This window comes from Vulpes vulpes, chromosome 15 (assembly GCF_048418805.1).
Source record: "Vulpes vulpes isolate BD-2025 chromosome 15, VulVul3, whole genome shotgun sequence".
NCBI classification, from domain to species: Eukaryota; Metazoa; Chordata; class Mammalia; order Carnivora; family Canidae; genus Vulpes; species Vulpes vulpes.
The window spans coordinates 81833902-81849308 of record NC_132794.1 but is presented as its reverse complement, the minus strand read 5'-3'; the positions used below and the strand labels follow the sequence as shown (position 1 = coordinate 81849308).

The following is a 15407-nucleotide window of genomic DNA, read 5'->3' as shown; positions in this document are numbered from 1 at the left end:
CCATGTCTTAAAAACACTATTGTACTGTGCACAGTGCCTGAACAGACTAGACACTCAAAACTACTGGTTGGTTTGCACTGGATTTGTCTGATGAGAGAAATGAAGGAGAGACACACACTGCAGTTCGGTTTGCAATTTAGCTGCTCATTCAATTCACCCATGAAATGCAAATTATTTCTTTTCAAGTATATTGCTCACAATGTGTTTTTTTCCCTGTGATGAATTGAAAAGAACAAAGTAGCATGATAAAAACTGGGGGAAAAGGACTTCTGGTAGATGTGTTTGCAAAAGTGTATCCCTTCATAACGTACAAGAGTTGCTGGCTGGTGAATTTATTTTCTTCCTTGGCTAAATGATGCTTCATGACAAACAAGCACAACACCCCAGTGGCTACAACAGTAAATCATTATTTCTGTGTGAGTGTGTGGGCTGCTGGGCAGTTCTCCTGATCCGAGCTGTTCTCAGTGCGCTCACTAATGTCCCCCAAACCGGCTGTGAGGATCGTAGCCAGTTTTGCTGATCTTGGCTTGGCTTTCTTGGCATCTGGGGCCTTGGGTAGGGTGGCTGAGCTGACTGAACTCAGCCCCATGTGTTCTCCCATCTTCCTGGAGGCTAGCCCAGGCTTGTTCTTGTGGCCATGCAGTGTTGAGAGAGAGAGAGAGAGAGCGCTCACCAGGTGGGGGCATGGCCTCTTAAGATTCAGAGGTAGCCCATTGCTATTACTCTTTCCCACTGGCTAAAATAATCACCAGACTAGCTGGGATTCAAGGGGGGAGTAATAGACCCCACTTTTGATGAGGAAGATACAAATTCACATGACAAAGTATATGGAACTAGAGGTGGAGAGCGTCCCAGTTGTTTTGCACTCAGTCTACTCCAGACTTGACCAGGTTCCACATACCAGCACTGCTTCCTAGTTTGCATTGTATTGGGCAATCCATTGAACTACTGTGTAGGGGCCAAGGGCAGGCTGCCCCAAGATGAGCTGCTCCGGTATGAAGATTATTTGAAGCGAAAGACAATCGAGACCCTACAGTTTGAGAGACGTTTGCCTCTCTGTGAACTGCCTAGAAGAATCTAAATTGGGGGTGGGGTGGGGGAGGGCCTTTCCCAGAATAAGAGTTATTGGTAGAGGTAAATTTTATCTAAGTGACCATCTGTATGGCGGGGCAAACATCTAAATACCAAGCATCTGCTCTTTTTGTTTCCCTGTGATTTGCATTCCTTGTCTCTGAAGTTCTAGACCTGTTCCCTGTTCAGGAAAATAAATATGCCTCACCTCATTTTGCCTGTTTTCAGAATTTCTGTGTCTGTGTGGATTCCCTATAAATACACTAATAAATTTAATTTTCTCTTGTTCATCTGTCTCACGTCCATTTGATTCTTAGTCCAGCTAGAAGGACCGAGAAGTGGACAAGAGCTCTTACTCCCCAAAACTCTGAGCTACTTTCCCTCACTTGGAAAATTGGCACTGCAAGAATGAATGGAATACACAGGGCTGGAGCACTGGAGGGGATTCAGTAAACCCCCTCACAACTCACCTCCAGCCACATCAAGGTGGGAAACAAGTGTACACCAGCTGTGAACATTATGGACATTAAATAACTTTATTTAAATTTAATCTGGAGAACCAAAATGCTAAAACCAAACACATACGTTGGGGAAAAAATGACCTAAAAGTTTCAGCAACAATTTGAAAAATTGTGGATAAATTAACTGGGAAACAAAGCTCAATGTTATTAAAATCCTCAGGGCCTTGTGCTCCTCCAATGGGAGCAAGAAAGGGCAGGTCATGAAGTCTGTGGGTCAGGCCCTGGGGAACTTCTCACCTCCTTTTTTTCCATACTCCACATCTGGTTGGGACAAAACCAGTAGCTTTTGTCTCTTTCCCATTCTTTATGGAAACATGCATTTCCATCCCAGATGTGTTCCCTGAAGGAATCTCAGCTTGGTCAGAGAACTCTCAAACTGTACACACAGCAGCTCTGAGCCTGGGAGACTGTTGATTTCAGGGAGAAAGCATTGGGTTAGGTCTGAGGCTATCATGGTGCTGCCCATGGCTGCTGACTTTGTTCTGAGTAAATGATTCATAAATAGTAATTGAATGAATCTACCAAAGGAAGAACATCAGAGGTAAACAAACAAGGTGATGCATAGCTACCTTCACTCATCCTGCAAAGATTTCTTGAAATTCCTATTCTGCTAGCATGAGGTGGGGGGGGATTGTAAATGGACAGGGTTCCTGCCACCAAGTAGCCTATCCTCTATGTGCTCAAGAGAGCAGTATTTGTTATTTTCAGCTAACATCTATTTTTTTCTTTTTTAGATTTTATTTATCCATGAGAGACACAGAGAGAGAGAGAGAGGCAGAGACAGGCAGAGGGAGAAGCAGGCTCCATGCAGGGAGCCCGATGTGGGACTTGATCCCGGGTCTCCAAGATCAGGCCCTGGGCTGAAGGTGGCGCTAAACCACTGAGCCACCCAGGCTGCCCAGCTAACATCTATTTTTATTTTTTCCCAGCTTTCCTGAGATATGATTGGCAAATAAAGATTGATCTAATATGCACAATGTAATGATGTGATATATATATATATATACACATTATGAAATGATTACCACAATCAAGCTAATAAAACATCCATCATGTCACATAGTTACTTTTCTTGCGTGTGTGTGGTGAGAACACTTAAGATCTACCCACTGGGAAAACTCTAATATACAATAGAGTACTATTAACTATAGTCACCATGCTGTACTTTGGATTCCCAGAGCTTTCTCATAAGTAAAAGTGTATATCCTTTGACCACTATTTCTCCATTTCTTCCAGCACCGACAATGGCAACCACTACTCTACTCTCTGCTTCTGTGAGTTGGAATTTTTTAGATTCTACATGTAAGGAAGATCATACAGGAATTGTCTTTCCATGTCTGGCTTATTTCACCTAGCATGATGTCCTCCAGGTTCATCCATGTTGTTCCAAATGGCAGGATCTAGTTCCTTCTTTATGGCTGAATAATATTCCATTTTATAAACACATACCACATTTTCTTTATCCATTTGCAGCAGCATATATTTAGGTGGTTTCCTAAAAAGCGTATAATTTCCTAATAGTGAATAATCACTTCCTATAGTGAATAATTCTGTGAACATTTATTAAGTCCTTACTGTGTGTCAACTCCTGTGCTAGGTACTTTAGTAGTATGCCTCATTTAACTTCCACAACAGACCTACAAGCAAGGTGTTCTTATTTCATTTTGTAGGTGTAGAAGCTGAAATTTTGCATTGCCCAAGGTCACCTAGCCAGCAAGAGGTGGAGCTGACTTTGAATTCAGATCTAGCTAAAAGCAGAGCCTGAATTCTTTTTTTTTTTTTTAGAGCCTGAATTCTTAATCACTATGGGCTAGAGTTAAATGGGAAGGCTTTGATATGTTTGTTTTATTTTTTTATCTCATTTATTTTTATTATGACAATTTTCAGAGAAAATGTTGAAAAGGTATACATCTGCTGCTTCCTAAATTCTAGGTTAACATTCAACTAAATTGCTTATCACCTGACTCTCCATCTCTCTCCCTCCATCCAACCATTCACTTTTTTTTTTATGCCTTACAAAGGAAGTTACAAGTGTCAGTAGAAGTTGGGATTTGAATTAAGCCTGGAAGGATGTTATCAAGTTTATAAAGATGGAAGAGAGAGAAGAAGCAGAAGTCCAGGTATGGGGAAAAGTGTGGCTGAAAGAACACTGGGCAGGAATGTGCATGATGACTTCACAGAGCAAGAAGGAGACTATGACAGAGGGTAACAGGTGGAGAGAGTGATAATGAAGGATGGACAGGAAGGCTGGATGAAAGAGAACTTTGGCAAACCAACAGAGGAATTCCATTTCAATGAGAATAAATAAGTAAAATAGGAACTACCAGAGTTTCCAGCAGAAAGAATGTAGGGCATGAACAGTATCGGAAAGGTTAGTTGTCCAGATGGGCAGGAGTAAGGGAATACTAAACTAATAGAAGGCTCTGCATAAGGGAATCTGAGTCTGGGGATCGGTAAGAATAGATAGGGAGAGAACATAATTATTAAGAAAATTTAATATAAAAAATTTGTTTTATTGTTGCTTAAATTCAAAAACAGTATTTGCTAGGATAGAATAATAATGTAGAACAACACAATCTAAATTAATTTTTTTCTAATAATGTTTTTCACCTGTGATCTTCAGAAAATACCTTCACTTGACAGAGCTTCGTGAGTGAGTGGATATCCATGTTCTGCAGATGTTAACCTGGTCAGGCTCTGTGCCAGCTGCATTCATGCCCATTATCTCATAGAATCCTCATAGACCCAGAGAGGGAGGCACTTCTGCTCCTCTCAGCATTCCTCTAACCCAGTGGTTGCTACAGGAGGTGATTTTGCCCCTGCCCAGGGGACATTGTGGCAACGTCTACAGACAATTTTGATTGACATGACCAGGAGGGTTACTGCTGGGTAAAGACCAGGGATGCTGCTGAACATCCTACAATGCATGGGGCATCCTCACGATGAAGAATTATCAGGTCCAAAATGTAATTAGTGTGGAGGATGAGAGTCTAACCTAATTAGTTCAGAAGCTGGGATAAGTAGCTGCTCAAGTCATATTTTTTGAAAAGTACTATTGGTCTAAGCTTATAGATGAGAAGCATGGGCTTAAGAGGGTTAAGAAATTTCCTAAGTTCATACTGCCAAGGAGTGGAAAAATGGGGTTTTTACTTTGGTCTTTTGGTTCCAAATTCAATGTTTCCCAGTTATATTAAAGACTCTGAGAAGAAGAAAAAGGGGTTAAAATAATTCCATTGTTTCAAGTCACAGGAAATGGGAGAATTTTAGCACCAAAGACCAAGGTGGTGATGTCTAAGAGGAAAAAATAGAAAGTCAGGGTGGGGGTGGTGGTGGTGGTGGCTAACCACAGAGTGTACTAATAACTTCAGTTCCTGATAGGTTAACATTTGAAGGGATGGGGTGGGGATAAGTTAAGTGACTATGTCCACTGGGGATCTGGCAAGAAGTCCTGAAGCTCAGAAAGAGGTCAGAATCAGAAATGCACTGCCTGTGACAGGCAGGTGTTAGCCATGGTCATGACAAAAGGGGTGTGGGATATGGGTGAAGAAAAGAGAGCAGAGAAATAGAGGCTGAAGTCTAAGAAAATGTTCGTAAGAAAAGAAGTGCTGAAAAAGGAACCGAGGAAGACAATAAAGAAAATGGGATCCCAAAGCTGCCCACAGGATGTGATTTTATTAAAGAAGCCAGAAGATTAGGAGTTTGAGAAGAAGGTCATTCAGAAATTTATGTTTCTTGGTGTGCCGGGAACAAGGTCCCTGTTTCCCATTCCACAGATTGCCCTAATTTGTATAACTGGCAGCTGACAATACTCGCATCTTTTGTATGCTGTTTGTCGTTTTCCTTAGAATTGTTATTAGTCATAAAAATAAGCTTTCAACTTCTATTTAGGCAAAAGCCTCAAATTGCCAGCCCTAACCCTTAAGCTTCCGGTAGCTTCCGGTCTGACGTGGACACCCCAAATATTACTTACCTGGAGCCAATGTTCTCATTTCTCTCTGCTGAGTCCACACATCCTTGTTTGACCAAATAACAGGAACAAACAATTCCCTCTATAATGGATGTACCCTAAGGTGTCACGCTTCCAAGAATCTCAGCTGAAAATTGATTCCTCTGAACTATGGTGCAATATGATTTTAGTTAACACTCTTCCTATTACTGGACCCAAATGGTAGGGATTTGAGCAAGTATGCCTAGCCTCCAGGCCAGGACAGTGGAGGTAGCGCCCAGCTCCGAGCAGGGAGGAAGAACGGAGGGGTGGGGTTGGAGCACAGTTCTAAATGGTAGCTGCAGTCCCAGAGCAGCTGACATGTCAGCAAAAGGCCATTTAACTAATAATGATGTAACTGTAGTACTATGTCCCCACAACAACTTTATTTTTTACAGCAAAATGGCTATTAATGCATATACTGGTAAGATTTTTTGCATGTTTGCTATATGTAGGGAATTACATTCAGTGCATCCTATGGATTACTCCATTCTGACCCTCACGAGGATTCAGTGACCACGAGGACTCAGTGGCCTGCATTTAAACATTTTTTTTAATCTTTATTTATTTATGATAGTCACAGAGAGAGAGAGAGAGGCAGAGACACAGGCAGAGGGAGAAGCAGGCTCCATGCACCGGGAGCCCGACGTGGGATTCGATCCCGGGTCTCCAGGATCGCGCCCTGGGCCAAAGGCAGGCGCCAAACCACTGCGCCACCCAGGGATCCCCAGTGGCCTGCATTTAATTATCAATTCCTCCACCCACCTTAGGACAGCTGAGGTTCTGACAAAGACTTGAAAAGCTGGAGTACTGGGGCTCGCTTCCTCATCAAAATCCTGGCTCTAAGCACCACTGTACACTAAAACTTTCTGTGATGAGGGAAAATGGTTTATATGCTGCCCAAAACAATAGCTACAAGCCACACCTTGGTTTGGAGCCCTTGAAACTTGGTTAGTGCAACAGACTAGCACTAAACACACACACACACACACACACACACACACCCCCCACCTGAATTTTCATTAAAACATAAATATAAATTGCCATATTTCATAGCTGTATGGAATGCAAAACATTTTCACCCTTGAAGGATGTTCTATTGGGTAGCGCTGCTTAGGAGAAATGTTGCCTTTTCCCTTTCCTCCCTGGTGGGATTCCAGGGCAAGCAGAAGGGTCTTTCTCCTCACCTCCCACCTCCTCCAAACCTCCAACCTCTGACGAAGGAGATTCCTCTCCTCTCCCCTTCTTTCCCTGCTCCACTTCCACACTGCCCATCCGCAGAGCGTCAGATTGTTCAACAGCCTTACGCACGCAAATGGAAATGACCTTTCCAAATCAGGCACTGCCAGGCGGCATCACCCTCTTCTTCAACAATCTGCAATTACTCCACTCTCACAAGACGGAAATCATTCTGCCAGAGCCACAATCAGGCAAACTAAATCTGAACATTCCAAGAATCAAAAACAAACACAAAACCCAAACACATAGCATTTAACGAAATAAACAAAGTGCATGCTTTGGGCTTTGCTAGAGCCGCTCTGTAAGTGGTGACTTTAGTTAGACAGAAAGGAAGCCTGTGAGGTTTCCTTCTACTCTCCAAAACTTTTTTTCCTCAAAACTTTTTCATAGAACTGGGGGATCCCTGGGTGGCGCAGCGGTTTGGCGCCTGCCTTTGGCCCGGGGTGTGATCCTGGAGACTCGGGATCGAGTCCCAGGTAGGGCTCCCGGTGCATGGAGCCTACTTCTCCCTCCCTCCCTCTCTCTCTCTCTCTCTCTGTGACTATCATAAATAAATAAATTAATTAAAAAAAAACTTTTTCATAGAACTGGTTGTCCTACATTATTTAAATGGAGAATGGACCTTATTTGCCACCCAAAACAATGTTATGAAATGCAAAAGTATTCAAGCCTGGAACCTAAAGACCTTCACAGATGAGTGCTCAGGGCTTTCCAAGGCTCTGCGTTTATAAATCCATTTTCAGTGCTAATGAATTCTTTTACAAGCCGTATTTGTTAATTCTTAGGTGTGTTTTAGACATAGATTCGCTAATCATTACTTAGATGTAATCTAGAGGTTATTGCAGGGAAAATAGGACATAAAGTCCAGATTTATAAAGAGCAGAAGATTAGGGGGAGAAGAAACGATCAGGGGTAAACCGAGGAAGGGCTTTATTAGTCTATTTTTTAAATATCCTGAAGTATTGGGTGGGTACTGCTCAGTAACTGTGCAGTTCCCTTTTCAAATTTTCCTAAAAATCTAACTCATCCTGAAACTTTGATATACCACTGATCGAATCACCCAGGGATTCTTGTTAAGACGCAGATTATCACTTAGAGGTGCTGGGGTTGGGCCCGAGATCTCACACCCCTAGCAGGCTCCCAGGTGACCACCGTGCTGTTGAGCAGCAAAGGGTGGAGACGGCAAGAGGCTGGAATCAGACGGCAGTTGAGAGAACTTGCGTCTGACACAGTGATTTACAGGAAGGTTAGCCTAGAATCTGCCTTAGGTGGGGAACGTCTGGGCAAACCTGGGACGCCGCTCTGTAGGCCCCTGAGACCGCAGCCTTTCAGGCAACGTTTGAGGGATGGGGCGAACCTCCGCAGACCCACAGCAGCAACGTCTCGCCCCCGGGGGCGTCCTACGCGCCCAGCACCTGCACCTCCTTCTTGGGCCCGCGCCGCACACACAGGGACTGTGACTATTGTCCCTTCGCAGGAGAGGAAAGTGAGGCTCAGGGGCTTAACTTGCTCAAGGTCACGGCGCTTCTGGAGCGTTGAGTCCAGCTTCATCTAACTCCGAGACACCACGCTTTAGACGAACACTTTGGAGCCTCAGTTTCCCGAGCTGTGGGCGGCGGAAGGCGCGTCCCTGCAGGACAAGGCGTAAGGGCGCCCCTTGCCCGCCTTCTGCAGACCTTGCTCGCCGACCTGCGGGGAGAGGTTCCTCGGGAGAGCGCGGAGCTCCCTCCGCTCGCCCCGGCTGCTAAGGGTCGCGGCGGACCCGGGAGCGGAGGGCGGTCCCAGAGCGGGCGGGCGGGCGGGCGGGCTGGGGACACCGCGGGACACGGCGGGCAGAGCCCCGCGCCCCGCGCCCCGCGCCCCGCGCCCCGCCCAGAGCCGACCCCCGCCAGAAGCCCCTTCGGCCCGCGGGGCAGGGTCCGCCGCGGCGCTGGCGGGCGGGGGCCGAACCTGCGGCGCGGTCCGGGGTCCGGGCGCCGGGCTCCTCCCCGCGCCGCTCCCCCTCCCGCGCCGCCCGCGGGCCCCCGCCCCAGCCCGCCGGCGCCGCCGCCCCGAGCGCTCCCCGCCCCGCGGAAGCGCGGACCGCGGCGGCTGCGGCCCGGGAAGGGGGCGCCCGGGGGCATGTCCGCGCGCCGCCGCCGGGGATCCAGCGGTGCAGCGAGGTAAGGGCGCGGCGGGCGCGGCGGGCGCGGGCGCGGGAAGGGGAAGGGGAAGGGGAAGGGGGAGCGGCAGCGGCAGCGGCCGGGCCGGGCTGGGCTGGGCTGCCGGGCTGGGCTCCCGCGGGCGTCCGTTCCTCCGCCGGTTCCCCGGCGCGGGGGCTCAGGGCGCCCGGGGCCGGGCCCACCTGTCCTGTGGGTGTCGGGCCCGCGCCCAGCAGTGTCCGGGCAGGTGGCTGCAGGGGAGGCGCCTCTGATCCCGCGCTGCTTTCCAAGGGCACATTTCCCGGTGGGACAGACACTGCTTTTCCGCTGGACTGGGCTGTCGGTGTCTTGAATCTTCTGCCTCAGGTAATAATTTTTATTTATCGTGTGCGATGCACCAACGACACGTCAGCCTTCAGAACCCTCAATTTACTGAACTTAATTTCTCTTCCGTTTCTTGTCCTCAAGGAGGGCCCTGATGCCTGTAGCGCAGACGTAGGGACAAGTGTTGGCAAGCAAAATTTTAAAGCACGATTCCAGTAAGCCCTGGGGCTGTCTGGTTAGCCTTCCGTTTCCACAACTCAGCTTTCTGACCATCTTACAACCCCCCCCCCCCATGTTGAGTCAGATGGAACCTACCAGAACACTGGTTAAACCATTCCATTCTGATGGGACTCAAATTGTTTCATCCAACTTGTTTGCTGAGAGCTGGGCACTCTAAAGGCGTAGCCAGCTTAACCCAGAAGAAAGACAAGGTCTGACAATTTTTTTTTTTTACATTTTTAAATTTAAATTCAATTCGCCAACATATAGTATAACCCGCAGTGCTCATCCCATCAAGAGATGCCCTCTTCACTGCCCATCATCCAGTTACCCCATCCCCTTAGGAGTACCCACCATTTGCTTGGAGGTGGAAGGCCTGACAAATTTAGAAACACATTGTCTCCACAGATACCCGAGATCACTAGCTTTTAAAATCGTCAACGGATCCTGCAGTTTGTCTCCCTGCCAAACTAGGCTAATGGTGTCTGACTCTCCCCAGGTGCCCGAAGTATGTCTGTTAACAAAATAAATGATGAAAATAAAGAGTCATAAATAAGTGACTAGATTTGGTCACATAATCACAGGATCTTGGAAATTGAAAAGGGCTTTAGGGATCTTCTACTCAAACCCTTTACCTTGCCTGCCAGGAAGCTCAGATGCCCGTTGGCAAGGATTGGCTAAACTCATACTGTTCGTTGGTGATGGAAGCAACACCACAGTCCAGGCCTTCTCCTCTCCACTTAGTTCTGCTTTCAAAGCATCTTGCTTCTAGGCATTTTGAACAAAAAGGATATAAGTAGAATCACCTGGAATGATATCATTTTCCTGTTCTTATTTATTTATTTTAACTGGTGGTGTTTTGAAATAATTGAGAGGTGATTTAGTCAAACCACCTCTATAGTACAGTTTTAAAATTACAAACCCTTAATTTTAAATAATATTTGCATTCTTGAACAATGATGAATAAATATGCAGATACATCCTAGATGAATATCCAGAGAAGAAAGGTACTCAAAACAGGTGGGCTCAGTTTATCTCTATCTCTCCTTGGAATCTCAGCTCCCTGTGGTGATGACTGGTTAGAGTAAAAGGTACAATGTATGACTTCGGGGCCAATTTGAGAAAAGGGGTTTATATGAGGATCATTTGTGTGCCATGATGAACAGCATGAACTTATAACAGAGCTGAGATGGGAACACTAAGCTGACTTCTTCAGCATTTTGGGCATTGCACATTGTTTATGTTTTTCAGTTTAGTTCAATTTAACAGAGATATTTATTCACCTACTATATTATATAGTGCCTACTATGTGCCTGGTGCTGTTCTGGGCATTTGGGATCTATCCGCCAACACAGCAACGAAGTTTGTTTCTGTGGAGCTCAAGTTGTGATTCATTCATTGGAATTTTTTCTGGATTTTGTTTGGCAGATAGAAGAGAATTTTGGTTTTGCCTAAAGTGGGGAAATGAACATAAATATTCCAAATTATCTTCCTTCCAACCCCCTGATCCTGCTGATTTTATAATCACTGAAAACAAACAAAAGAAGGGAATTCATATAAAGTACTTTGACTCCTATGAATGTATATCCTCCTGTACATGAAGAGCGGGTCCCACAGTTGTCTATTTTATGTATGTTCATTTGGAGACCCTTAAATTATATTTCCTTTAGTGCAGGGACATCATTGTGCTGACATTAAACTTAATGAAGTGTGGGAGAATTCGTGTTCTTGATAGTGTGAGCGCTAGCCATGTTAGTGTTGCATACTGTAATTGTACCAATGTGTGAGATGGAGCTTCTTATTTATTTATGAAGATGGTGTTCTGCTTTCATTTTCTCTCACTTTACATTCTGTCCCCCACTCCCCTCCACATCCCCAGGCCTCACAGTGTTGTGGCTTCTCGGTAAATCCGTTACCACGGAAGGTTTTATTCAGACATTCCAGTTTTAAGCATTTTTCTAGTTCCCTCAACTGCTTTTTCTTCAAAATGGCATGGTTTGCAAGCTTAGGCATGTTTATTGTTTTTAACAAAGGCTTATCAAAATGAACTTGGCAGTTTTTCAGTCATATACAGCCAAAAAAAAGTATTCAGTGCAGCTTTTGTGGTTGTTTATGCATTCCTTACCTAACCTATTGCTTTGCTTTTAAAAATCGCTAATTTGGAAGCTATTTGCTTCTGAGAACCTTGGTAGGATATCTCAAAACTCACCCATTAAAGTGGTAGAGTATAATAATTTAATTGAGAAAAAATCAAATCCACATTTGATGTTGGGAGATTTTGAGTACCAAGATTTTTCTGTTTTTAATTTGTTCGACATCAAAGGATGTCAGAAAGTGTCATTATCTAACAATGTCCTATTTGAATATGGTCTCTGTTAAACACTTGGAGAAGAGTCATGATTTTTCTTTTGTTTTTTTTTAGATTTAAAAAAAAATATTCACGAGAGACACACATACACACGCACACACACAGAGGCAGAGGCATAGAGGGAGAAGCAGGCTCCTCGCAGGGAGCCCGATGTGGCACTCTATCCCTGGACTGGGACCACGCCCTGAGCCAAAGGCAGATGCTCAACTGCTGAGCCACCCAGGCATCCCGAAAGTCATGATTTCTGATGGCTGCTAGGGACCCAGATTAGTTGATTGCCTTCAGCTGGCCACCATGTTGCCCCATCAGATGCTCATCTCCGCTTTCCCTCTTCTTTTATCCCACATTGATGGATGGGGTGAGCTGCTGTAGCCACATAGGAAGTCACACACACCTAAATAAATAATAAATACTTATTGAACTTCTCCTTATTTTATATATTTGTATGAAGATGGGGTTTTGAGCACCTCTTTTTCCATGCTGGTGGCAATAGGGGATATAAAGCCACAGAACCTGCCTCTGCAATAGCTTACAGCCTCGTATGGGAAAAAAAAAAAGACATTGTATGACTAGCTATAAGACAGGTTGTGAACACCATGAGGTAGGTAAGTACTTTGGAAATTAAAGGGGAGGAGAGAAAGCATGCAGAGCATGCGGATGCTGTGAGGAGTACAAGGTTCGGGGAAGACATGCTTGAGCTTCTCCTTGAAAGACAGGTAGTAGGATGGTAAAGCTTCCTAGAAGCAGGAGGGTATATCTGTCTTTATGGGAACATACCTTTGCTTTTTTTTTTTTTTTTTTTTGAAGAACTATCAAAGAGTTCCTTTTAGGGGCCAGGTAAAGCTGTGTTGGGTTGCATGATAAACACTTATCACTTCTGCACTGTCTGCCTGCTTCACCCTCCATCTTGGGTAATAGAGTACTGACCCACACTAAAATAACTCGGGGTTGGGATGTTTAGGTGGCTCGGTTGGTTAAGTGGCCAACTCTTGGTTTCGGATCAGGTCCTGATCTTGGGGACCCGATCACCTTGAGCCCTGCGTTGGGCTCCACACTCAGCGGGGGTCTGCTTCAGGATTCTCTCTCGTGCTCCCTCTGCCTCTCCCCCACCCTCTCTCTCTCTCTCTCTCTCTAAAATAAATGAATAAATCTTTAAAGGAAAAAAGAACAACCAACAACTCAGGGTTAGCCAGTACTCTCCTTCCCTCTGAAACCCCTCCTGGTTGTTGCTTAGATCACAGAGGTCACTGTGGCAAATAGCTATCATCACAGTAAATTGGTGTATTTTGCTTTTTTATGAGCTCTTGTGCATTCTTATAGTAGCGTTTGCTCATAGTCCTGTGTATTTCAGTAGCACTGGCCATTATAATTTTGCAGTTTAATGAAATATTACATAAGGTGATACAATGATACATTTACATAAGGTAAATGCCAAAGAATGCTTTTCTATAAAAACTAAATTGATTGCCATAGGCGCATAAAAGTAAGTTATTTCGAAAAACAATGTCAACACATGCTATAACATGAACCATGAAGACATTATGCTAAGTGAGAGAAGCCAGGTGCAAAAGACCACAGATTGTATGATACGTCCACAATAGGCAAATCCATAGAGACAAAAGTATGTCCGTGGTTGGCATAGTGTGGGGCCGAGGAAAATTGATCATGACTGGCAATGGGTACGTCATATCTTTTTGGGATGATGGTTTTGTTCTAGAATTAGATGGTGGTGATGGCTTTATAACATGTGAGTGCACTAAAAACCACTGTAGCCTTTAAAATGATTAAAATAGAAATTTTATCTCAACCCCTATTCCAAAGACAATGAAGCTAAAAAGAGAAAGGGCAACATCAACAAACAGCTTACTACTGCTGAGATGTGGTAAAGCTGTAAAAGATTAGAAAACTATATTAAAATACAGAAAGATTTTGTACTCAGGCTTTTCCACAAGTAACTTTAAGGTACAAGTACTTTTATTGTATTTGAGAAATGTGGTACCGTGATAGACAAAGTGAAAAATGCTGATCTAGTGGACTTCTTAGAAGTGATCTTGTTTTTAATGACATTTGTTCTTATTTTACATAGTAATGGGAATTCTTACCCCTTGTTACCAGTTAGATATCCCCAAATGTATTTTCACTTTTGATTTTTGTATTAAAAGTAGCACTGTGGTGGATTTGAGCAGTCTGAACTCTGTTTTGCAGATTTCTGTGAGTTTTCAAAGAATCTCGGGAGCTGTTAGGGACATGGGGACAATGCAGGGAAAGATGTCCTTCATCCAGCGTGGGGTTCTTTATGGTGATCTCTTCTGTAACCTGAGCAGGTGTGCTATTCTAGATTTCACATTTTGGGTTTCCAAGTAAGATTTTATCTGAACAATGGATTTCTTGGTGAAAATAGGTTTGTAAATGATTGGGCCACATGTTTGTAAGTTTCTGTTTCCCTTTCCCTGCCAAATTTGGTTATGTCATTCTGGTAGTTCCTAATTATTTCAAAATACTACTGTGCACCTGTGTTGAAAATGCATGGGAAGACATTGGTCTTATTAACTTTATATCCTTTGTGCCTGAGAGAGAGCCAAAGAGCAGTTAGATATTCTGGGCAAGAAGCATAGATTGGGAGTTATTAGCATAGAGAGTCAGTGTAAGTCCTGTGTGTATGGAGGTAACCACCCAATGAAAGTGTTGATAGAGAGATGTATGGTGAGTCAAAGATAAAATTCTGAAGAATGGCTGTGCTGGGTCAGGTACCCTCTGTACTCACATTTTGGTCAATAAAGTTTTCTCTTTAGTTTGCTATTTCCCCACATATGCTTGGGCATAATAGTCAAAAGAACTGGAGCCTGAGTGTATACAAGTGGGGGTGGGGGTATGGGGTAGGGTCGGAGCATAGGCTGTGGAAAGCAGCCAAGGAAGTTTTCTCTTTCTTTGAATACCCTACATCCTAGAGGGCTCCTTCTATATGTGTATTGATGTACAGAACGAGAAGATAAACTTGAGTGTTTGCCTCATGGATTTGGTACTGAGAGAGCCATTGCTGTGTTTTTGGCATGCAGTGATTTATTAAGAAGCATTATGGTTTCTTGGTTTTTAAAAACATGGACTCCACCCCCCGCACCTCACTCCAGGTCTTCATTCTAAACTTGTGGTACTAAAGTGGTGACTGCTAGGTTCTGAGTATGGTCCCAGTGAGACCTCAGGTAAGTCCCCATTCTAAGGGGTCTGAAGCTTTATTTTGTTTCTTTGACACAGATCCTAACTTCAATGCTGGCCAGCTGTTTGGCAGATTTGTTACAAGTCTCAATAGGCAACAGCCTGTTAACATAATTTATAAACTCATAAACCCTCTCAGAAAAAAATCAAAGTACCATAGTAAAGAATAAATAAATGTTCATAAATAAGACACTGGCAAAAATATTTTACTTAATAATTAGGGAGTTCCAGTGATAAGGGTCATTGTATCAAAAAATTAAGCACCACATATTTTTCCCTCTTGTTTTTACTTCTTTCATTTGACTCCTTCCACATTCAAAAAAGAT

General features: G+C 44.2%; 1 protein-coding gene across 7 annotated transcripts in view; it reads left to right on the top strand.

The window, feature by feature from the left end:
- The first annotated feature begins 8861 nt into the window (after window positions 1-8861).
- The window catches only part of SLC16A12 (solute carrier family 16 member 12), a 77340-nt gene continuing 70794 nt past the window's right edge, over window positions 8862-15407 (top strand). For 3 of the 7 annotated variants that reach the window (XM_072739471.1, XM_072739473.1, XM_072739468.1), the window contains exon 1: window positions 8862-8978. The gene's annotated coding sequence lies outside the window, so the exon portion shown is untranslated. Of the gene's footprint in view, window positions 8979-9248; window positions 9324-15407 lie in introns of all 7 variants that reach the window. The other 4 variants (XM_072739469.1, XM_072739472.1, XM_072739474.1 and 1 more) reach the window with 4 other exon arrangements.